This window comes from Pyxicephalus adspersus, chromosome 4, assembly GCF_032062135.1.
Source record: "Pyxicephalus adspersus chromosome 4, UCB_Pads_2.0, whole genome shotgun sequence".
NCBI classification, from domain to species: Eukaryota; Metazoa; Chordata; class Amphibia; order Anura; family Pyxicephalidae; genus Pyxicephalus; species Pyxicephalus adspersus.
In genome coordinates, this window is record NC_092861.1 from 71,079,417 (window position 1) to 71,087,036 (window position 7,620).

The window sequence follows — 7,620 nt, forward strand, 5'->3', positions numbered from 1 at the left end:
TAGGTGGAGAAGTGGAAAAATGGATTTCATGCACAAAACTGAGGCTTTATTTTTTTTTAGTTTCTTGCTGTATAATCTCCCTAGTATCATAATTTTAGTGACTTACCTACCCTAGTTACATTTTTACAAAACATGAAATTGTGTTTTAAAAGATCTATTGACAGATTCTGATGGATGAAAAAAGCATTTGGATATCAATAATTGGTCTTATTACAACATACATGAAGAAACCCCTTGCCCTTGTTACTTCATATGTCTTCCTTTTGTTAACCTGTCACTCTCCTCTTAAATTCTATTTTTGTATTCTACTAATAAGAAAAATAACAGTAGATTGTTGACCACCGGAGTATGCAAGTAATCCAAAGTGTCCATTATAATATAGGAAATGTTTCTCTTTTATTTCAACTTACTTGTTTTATATTTTTCTATTAATTTATAATGTTTTTAAAATTAATGAACAGTATAAAGTCAGAAATCTTGCATCTCTAATAAACTAAAATAGTCAAAAAGAGGTAATACAAACTATAAACTTTCTAAGTTGAAGGCATTAGCTATAACTGCATGGCAATTCAAACAATGAAATAGGACTGATGCAGAATATAACTGATATTAAAAGGCAAATGTTACCTAAGTATCTTCAGCGTAAGAACAATGATATGAGACAATTAGGGCAATTAGCTTACCTAGAAGGCTAGAGCGGGCACTTCTATCCTTGGTTTGGCTTACCTGTGGTGTAATTGTCCAAGGATATCTTTGTCTGAACTAGTGAGATCTCTCTATACTTTGCCAAAACAGACAGAAACCTAAACCAACCTATGAGATACAATGGTTAATAGCTAGAAAAAAAAACTGGTCCAGTGCATATGATCAAAAATGTCAGGGTTGGTTGTCACTAGGTCAGGATGACACAGAAAGTCATACATTTAAGTCTTCCCCACTCTATTAAAATGTTTTTTGTTGCTTTACCTAAAGTAGAGAAGACTAGATGCTTGGATCTTTCCTGTATTCCAACTCTAGATTTAGGTGGCAACACTGGGAATATTCCCTTAGATTTTTTTATAGTGGCAATTACCACCAAGGCAGGAAGTGGAGGGATATCTCCACATTTACCAACACCTTTCATGAGGCTGCCATAGCTGACCCTCTTCGGAAGACAATAGTTGCCTGTCACTTCTGACTGCATTTATGTCAATTTTTTATGAGCAATAGACCAATTATGTCTTACAGGAATGCTGACTTGTTTATTTTAGGTGAACAATTTAGAAATGATTGATGATTGAGGTCATCATAACTGCTATTGGCTATGCTTTTTTTAAGAAGAAGAACTAGTATTATGACTATCAACATTCTTCTTTTATTTCCTAGGGCTCTGGTAAGAAAAACAAATATATTTAAATTAATAATACATTCATTGGTGGTTAATGTAACAATGGGCCACGTCAGAATTAAAAATCCAGTTGTAGGGTCAGCAATGTTGAATGTGACATGAGCAGATAAATGAGGATTACAGCTGTCAACCTCTGACTGACAATTGAAAAATGACAAATGATCATTGAATTCACAATTTCTCTCTCTCTCTGGAATTCTCATATTTTCTTTGAATGGTATTTTGTCTTGACAGGTTTAGTTTAAAATGTGTACCAAATGCTTAATATTTCAGTCTGGGGGGGAGGAGTGACCTGGATGTAACAGTATGTTACAAAATATGTATAAATCACCTGAAGGTAAGCAGATTCAAATGCCTGCAGTTGGTGTAGGTGGGTTACCAAAATGCAGCAAGTTGGGGGAAGAGGTTAGTGCCTAGTCCGGAATGTACATAACTAATTTTTCTCAACCTTTGAAAAGCCTCGTCTGTAATTAAATTTCATATACTAAAATATTTAGCTAGAAAATATGCAATACACCGATTAAGGATTGATCTGATCAATGATTAAAAACATTTGCCACCTTTATAGCAATGAGTTTTTAAGAAACAATTCCAGGTTTGCTGTTTCGCCTTGGTTATCCTATAATGAATCGTAAAGCTCAATGTAATGAAATATTACAGCTAATAATACTAATAAATAATAGAAAGCCAATGCTACTGTTGTTAAAAAGGAAAGTATAGTCTTTGTTATACAGTAAACTATTGCCAATGATGCTGGAAATGTTGGTAAATGAGGTTGGCAAATGTTTAGCAACGGTGTCAAGAATTGGATAGGTTCTGAGGAATGTACTGGGCATGTTAGTTGCTGAGTATTGGATGGAGGTATGGCACATTATCATTATTAGTTCCTGCTTCAGTCATATAGATTAACACTTGTATATAATCAATATGGCAGATGACGCAGGCAGCTTTCTACTATTCAAATATATAGAAACTATTTCAGCATGCAACTCCTTTGCTCCATTAGTTGCCCCTTAGTAAGTATAGATAGCAGCTTGGAATTCATTTATCCATTTAGAGTGCACATCCTGTGACCTCCAGAGTCACACCACAATAAATCTTTGAATAGTTCATTACAGCTTTCACACCTGATTTAATAATAGTAGAGGATATTTTTAAAGACAGATGATTACAAGAGTAACTTGTCGACCAATAGGTTATATGCAGTTTTTTTTAAAAAAAAATCATTCCCGATTCCCTGAGGCCATCGGATGTTCCCAAGATCAACAGTCTCAGTTATTGTTGAACTGTTAAGTACTGGAGGGTCAGGATTCTCAAACATTTTAGTATTTCTCTAAATAGGCAGAGATAAATTTACTAAGGTATAGTTTACAAAGAAAAAGACTTGATTATATGAAAATTCTAGCCTGTATGCGCCCCCTCAAGGACTAGACATCGACACCCCTGGTTTAGAAAATATCTCTTACATGTAACATATGTTAAATATGCATATGCAAAATGCTACCCACCCTTTTTTATTACATTTACAGAACTGATGTCTTTAAAACTAAACCAGGCAAATACAAAAACAAACTTATTAATGCAGCTATGTATGAACAATGCGTCATTTAATGTATTTTTTCTCTGAGGGAGAAGCAGCACCAGGGGTTGTACTGTAGTGCTCGTTAACAAGGAACATGGTAATAGGAGGAAAGCAGTGTAATAGATTATTACCTATTGGATCTGCTTCATCTCCTTTCACTATCAAGTCACAGTCTATAGGGATGGACAAGACCATTAGGTGTTATTTAACTACAGTAAAGATAAATCAAGTATTTTGTCTATCCAGACAGAGCTAGATATACAGAAAAGAGAACCCCCCTGGCAAGTAAAGAGGTCCCCAGTATTTGGAAAAAGGTTTCAAATATGTTATTTCATTTGTATAATTTGCAGTTTGCCTTAAGTTCAACTATTGGCAGTGAAAGCAGCACTTGTATATTATCATTTTTCTGAGAAACAACAATTTGAATTTACCAGGTTGCCAGAACCCTCCGATAGCCTTGCTCATCCCCAGAATGGCAATTGGAATATTCTCAGACAACCTAAATAACTTGTAGAAGTGTAATGGACATAAATCAAGGAGTGTTTTTTCCCCGTAAATCTACGCTGATAAAATGCTGGAAGGTCATGTCACATGTCTGCAAATCGTAAGCACTTCTTTCCCCTCTAAAGCATTACATTCAGAGTCATAAGTTAGTCCTGTGACCTTCCTAGTCAATAGCCGGCTTTAAAATAGAAAGCCTGACATTTCAGTAATAACAGAAGTGATCAAACGGAAATGTTCTAATATTCCACAGCTAAACAGGCCCATACATCATCATGAGAATCCAATACTAGCAGAAAGTCTGTGTACCAGCAAGCGAGGCACAGAGAGATGAGGTTAACAAAATAGAACACAGATTGTGTCAGTTTAATGTATTTCTTACACTAAGTGATTTTGTGCGATTAGCAAAAAAGTAAGACTGGTGTCAGGTCACATCTTGAGTTGAGCTGTAATGACTGAACAGCTCAGTGATACTGATCCCAATTTAAAGAAATATATGCAAGTCTTTTTAGCTACCAGGGACATAGTAAAAATATCACCTGTAACAGAATATAATGATACAAAATGAACAGCTTATCCCGATTTTAGTAGGCTGGGTAGATAAAAGACATATTACTACTGTTTAAAGGGAAACTCCAGTAAAAATACGTTTCTCTAGATACAAATTTCTTTCTGGCAAGTTTAGTGGTTGTCTTTGTCTGTTTTGGAGACAGCTCACCTTACTTCTTTTCCTGCGGACCACAAAATGGACAACCATTTTCAGACAGATCTATAGCAATTGTGTCTTTATAGGACAGATCTCTATCCGGGAAGGTAAGAGACGGCAATAAAAAATCAGAGGCCCAAAACTTTACCCTTTCTAAATCTAGAAGAAAAGATTTGTCTGGGCTTAAAAGACTAGTAAAGGATTACAGCCAATTTTGTATGATATCTGCTTAATAATAGTCATAGAAAATATATACCCATTCAATGTTTTTCTATAGCGGACTTTCTACTTACTAAACCTGAACTGCCAGTTAGTAACTTTTTTTTGTTAAACTATCAAGAGACATATTTTTAAAAATTGGAAAACATGTTTTGTGTTCTCCTTTATTCATGTTTTTAAATGGTTCAGATGAAACATGCATCTGAATTGCCAATGTATGCAGATGTGGAGAAGTTTTGAATGCACACTCTTCAAAAATGAACACAACCACATCCCTACAAACATTCACATTTCCAGAACCAGTAATTATAAAAAAGGGCAATAACCTTATTCATTATATTATATTTCCTAATTGTTAGCTCCACAGTCCAGTAAATCATAGTAGACAATAAGAATACATCTACTGGTCTGATTTTAGCAGACTGAATTCTGATTGAATGCTATGGATTAAACCAAGCCTAAAGGAATACATAGTTAGTTCATACATATAGTGCTTTGAGTCTCCTGTGAGAAAAACCCTATGAAATATTGCTGTTATGCCTAATGTGAACCTGAGCTTTGGCCATATACACCAAAGTATTTGCATAATATGAATAGAAAGTAAAACACTTAAACTTATACCAAGTCCTCACTACCAATAGGCACAATTGGCAAATTCATTTAAAGGTATATATTTTTAAAATAAAAATGTTAACATGGTATGTGTGTGTTGTTGTAATTCACTGTCAATATTGTGTCAGGGTGAGTTGATGTGCAACTTTTTAAACATCATGTGTTGACATGCGTGAAGCAAAAAACACAAAAGGTGTGAATCCACAGAAATACAGAAAGGTTATTTCCAATTATTTTCTATGAAGGAAGAATCTTGATAACCTGGTAGTTTTTCTAATGTAAACATACAGCAGGTATATTTCTAGGCTGTTAAAAGCCGACTAAATCCTGACTTTGGAGTGAGTTAGAGTGTGATCTTTTAGTCTAAATAACTTCACAATACATGCAGCTGGAGAGGACTGATCTGTTAGGAATAGATAAACATTAATACACCCATAGTCCAGAGCAGCCTTTCCAAACCATTTTAGCAGGGGTGAGCCCTTTAATTACCATATCCACAACTTACAGTATATCAGTGTAGTAGTCATTGGGCAGAATGCCTTCTACACTGATGGCCAGTGGGAAGAATGTCACCCTCACTGGTAGCCAAAACCTCTGGAGGACCCTAGTTGAGAAACTTTGCTATCGGGGAAGAGTTTTTTTGTGTCCATTTATATTTGTGTAATTTCATTTTTCTTTGGGTAACCACACCATGGGGTCATGTGGTGAGTCTTGTCAAAAGATTTTCTCTAGGGAGAATAAAAGTCTGTTTTAAAAGTGTTATACAGTATAACATTCATATGTTAGCTCTTTAGATTACCATAATACTAGTAATACCACTGCTGTATAGATCTGAGATTTCAAAAATATAGTACTTGGCACAGCAGAGCAAATACCAACCTACTCTGATTTCCATACATGAAGTGTAGGAAGTGAGGTTCCTATCAGCAGAAACAAATGCCAGTCCATACATGCGCCTTCTGTGCTTTAACAACATTTAAACATGTTAATATATAAAACTTTCCCCAGACAATTTTCACTTGACAAACATAATCCAAGCGATAGCTTGGCATGGCACACTGACACTAACCAAAAAAAACACACAAAGTCCTGGCAGCCATGCACGCCCAAGCCATCACACTGGACTTTGGATCATGAGCTGTTCCACACCTTAATTTCAGGGGCTCAAAATCCACCCATAATATTGCCATGACTATTAGAACAGAGGACAAAAGACTAGCCACCACTGTTGCCTTTGTTTTCCCTGAACTGATATTCCTGTAGCTGATCTTATCCCCAATTTAACATGCCTTGTTATGAACTGCCTATCAATGTGTCAGTGATGGCCATGTTGCTTCCTCATAACAGAGCTGTGCCCTCATACTACAGACATACAGCTATGTGGATGTTAAAAAGGGATATTCTCTGATTTTACTGTATATAATTGAGTACAACAATTTGCCCTCAAAATGTTATTAGAAAAAAAAATCTTTTTCACTTGTAAATAAATGTATTAGAAATAACACACCATGGATGTATTTATTACCATTAACTGAATTAGCATTTCTATTGATTACCATCTTATATGTTAGAAAGACTGCTACATTTTGTGCCCTGAGTTTCAAATCAAGGCAGGTTGCCTGTATTCTCAGATAAAAATAGGTGTCTTTGTTTATATTTGGATCAGTTTATATTTATAATAATATAATATATACAGCACGTCAGGGAAATTAATGAAAAACAGGTATAACTTTGGTATAATTATGATTTCTAAATGTTTCATATAACATATGAAATCTTCATTTTTTTAGTTTAGGTCTGTGTTAAGGTATATACTAAATCTGTACATACCTTCCGTAATCCCATGTATTCAAGAATGTAAAAAATACTACATAAAGATGAACGTTTTTGAACTAAAAAAACAAGCATCCATTTGTATTTCTTTTAACATTGGCTTTAGTACCCATAATTTACTTTAAATAAAAAGGGCGTTGTTCAGGTCAAAAAAGGACTTTCCGTTTTTATAGAGTAAAGGTGAACACCCATACGCTCAGTAGCATACCCTGGAAAAGCGATATCCACACCAATTTAAATCTTTTATGAAAACTGTATAATGCATATTGATTTTTTTTTAAATCAATATAATAAAAACTGTCTGGATATGTTAAAGGAAAAGATAAAGTAAGCTTTAAAACCAAAAAACAAAACAAAACAAAAAAAACCCCCCCAAAAAACGGACATCTAGCAAGTCTAATCTTCTTACCAACACACTGTAACACACAGGAAGGACAACAGCATTATGAGGAGTCAGAAATATTTCTGACTTATGGGAATTTCAGGCAATAAAAGCTATAACCCTTCCAAAAAATAGTTTACTTTCCATTGACCTTTCCAAAGCAAGATAGCAAGGTATTAAAAAGAATCGATCATAACAAAATGATTTACCATTAAAGAAAGACAACGAGAATACAACATAGCTTTCTAGTAGAAAAGTTAGCAAAACATATTTCGGTTCAATATATTTCACAGCTTTATTTATTTAGCATCGGGTATTGCTATATAGTCCAACATCTCAGATTTCATGTTCTTGCATTATGTTTTATACTAACAGCTTTATTGACTAAAACTTTAAAA

At 34.5% G+C, this 7,620-nt stretch overlaps 1 protein-coding gene across 1 annotated transcript in view; it reads right to left on the reverse strand.

Annotated features, from left to right (window-relative positions):
* Positions 1 to 7,620, reverse strand: part of UBE3D (ubiquitin protein ligase E3D) — an 80,942-nt gene that overhangs the window by 18,918 nt on the left and 54,404 nt on the right. The gene's annotated exons all lie outside the window — the stretch shown is intronic.